Here is a 2,731-nt window from a genome sequence, read left to right as displayed (position 1 = left end):
GGGGGGGGGTGCTTTGATGTGAAGGAGGAACCCCTTTTTTCCCTGTTTTTGCGTAGTGTCCCTTAACACCCATACCACACTCCTGTCTGGGATAAGGGTCTGGTATGGATTTGGGAGCGGCCATGTTGTTTTAAGTCTTACATTTATTTTACATATTAGACCGGGGCACCTCGAGATTTGGAATGCCGTGCCGTGACTGCAAAAAAGGTTGAGAAACGCTGAGCTAATCTATCCAATCAATTTGTATGCAGTCAGGCCGGCCCTCTTACTAGCTGGTGGTGGATCTAAAGGAGATTGTACCTTCATTTTTGCATTCTTTGAAACAATGGGGGACAGATTGCAAAATAAATAAATACATAAGCTTCCCTGTCCCTCTCTGAGCTCTGCTGTACAGGGACTGGACGAGGCTGATACCGGGTCACATGAAGGTACTTACACCGCTTGCATCTAAAATACATTTATTGATATATTGAGGATTACATTTGCATAATTCTTCATATGTGGAGTTCAGCTTTAGGTTTTATAGAAATGTCTCCGGTCCCTTGTAGAGAGGTTGAGCAGGTCTTCGGGACTGCAGCCTCCTGCCAGTCATTGCATGCAACACCTTCTTAGTTGATTGCAGTTGGGTGGATTTTTGGTTAATTAAGAACAGGACAGTCTCATGGCAAGGATATTAACATATAGGTCACCCCCAAGGCTGCAGTCTGGGAATCGGGGGGCTGAAGCTTGCAATAAAGCAGCACTGGGAATAGGGGAACCTAGAAGCTTAGGTGACAGGCAGTATATGCGGAGGGTGTAGCCTAGTGATCAATGACCGGATGAAAACAAGGCGCTCCATAAAAGTACATCAGGGGTGGGCAACCTCAGCACTCCAACTGTTTTGGAACTACATTTCCCATGAGGCATTGCAAGGACTGACAGCCACAGGCATGGCTCCCAGAGACAGAGGCATGATGGGATCTGTAATTTCACCACATCTGGAGTGCCCGGGTCGCCCACCCCTGTGCTGGATCGTCTCCGCTCTATTGCACTGGCGTTCTTCACGGTAACGGCAGCTTCAGAACCTCCCAAATAATAAAACAAAGCACGCTGAACAAGCAAAGTGCGATAAATACGGCCTCCTTATACTTCTTCGTCGCCTCTCTGTTTTCTTCTTGTAATTCTAGAATTCTCCTCTCGCTGTCCACTTCCTGCAGGTCACAGAAATCCCTCCGCTCCGACTCTCGCTCCTGTAAGACGACCAAGGGATCTTGGACGCTGACCAGGGAGACGACGTCGCCGATCTTCTGGGTCAGCTCCTCTTTGGCCGACTCCAGCTGCTTGATCTGATCGGTGATCCTCTGCATTTTCGTCACCAACGTCATGAGAACCTGTTGCAGTCTCGTCTTCTTGACCTCGCTGGCGTCGCCGAGCCTCAACTTCTTGTGGAAGAAGTGACCAGCCTTGCACCGGCGACACAAACAAGCTTCGCAGCGCTGACAGTACCAGGAAAAGTCTACGTCGTGTCGCGGACATCTCACGGTGGTTGGCGAAGCGGCGATGCCGATCAAGGCGTGAGCTGCTGATTTGCTGTGCACTTTGAGGTGGCTCTGGCACAGGTACACTGCGCAGGGTTGGCACTGCTTGACGGCGGGCACGGACGCGTGGAGACAGTAAGAGCAGAGGACTCTCCGGCTCATCTTCACGTAAAAGGTCCACCACGTTCCAAAGCCTTTGCGTTCTTATGTTGAAGGTCTAAAATTCAGCTGGCAGTTGGAAGCTCCAACGTAATCCTCGGTAGCCAAAACCAGAGCCAGGGAGCCCCGTGCCGACGTTTCCGTATTAAGCAGTTAGGTAGCACGGCGGAAGAAACCGTGGATGAAGCAGCGAGAGGCGCAGAATGATTGTCTTGTGGGAGCCGGTTGGTTTCGTTTCTCCAGAAAGGGTGCGGGTCCGAGTATTGGTGGAATGTGCTTCTCGTAACTCTTTAAGCGCCAGACTGAGATACTCACCTTGTGATGGAAGCAAAGGGCTGATTTAGAACTCTCCCGCCCTCTAGAGCAGTGCTTCTTAAACTTTCTCCACTCGTGACCCCTTTTTGGCCGAGGAAATTTTTAAGGGACCCCAACGTCAGACAGTGTCTCTTCTCCCCTCTTTCCCCCCAGTGTCGGTGTCTCGCCCTTCCCCCAGCGTCGGTCGGTGTCTCTCTCCTCTTCTCTCCCCCCCAGCCTCGGTCAGTGTCTCTCTCCTCCTCTCAGCCCATAGCGTCGGTTAGTGTCTGTTTCCTCTCCCCGCAGCGTCGTTCAGTGTTATGTCGGTCTGTGTCTCTCCTCCTCCCCACTCATTACCAACTACTACCACTAACCCCCCTCCTTACCTTTACCTCCAGCAGCTGTGTTCCACTTCTGCTGGGTTAAAGGTACCAAGGTACCAAGGGAAGGTACCAAGTGCACGGGGGGGGGGCCTTAACAACTGCACTACACTGCACATTAAATTAAAATTTAAAAAATCTTGCTTGGAGCCCAGGCCTCCGCGGGCCGCCTGGGTCCCTCACACAAGTACCGACTGTACCCCCCTATGGCGGTCTTGGCCGGGGATTCAGATCGTGCCCCCCTGTTAATTTGCGGGACCCCATATGGGGTCGCGACCCACACTATAAGAAGCACTGCTCTAGAGGACCAGAGGAAATCCCTGTGCTCCTCGGCTCCATCTAGTGGCGGCAGAGACGGCATTCACCCAGCTGTATGCTGCT

This window comes from Nanorana parkeri, unplaced genomic scaffold (genome assembly GCF_000935625.1).
Source record: "Nanorana parkeri isolate BGI_ZX_2015 unplaced genomic scaffold, ASM93562v1 scaffold2484, whole genome shotgun sequence".
NCBI classification, from domain to species: Eukaryota; Metazoa; Chordata; class Amphibia; order Anura; family Dicroglossidae; genus Nanorana; species Nanorana parkeri.
This window is presented reverse-complemented; position numbering follows the sequence as displayed.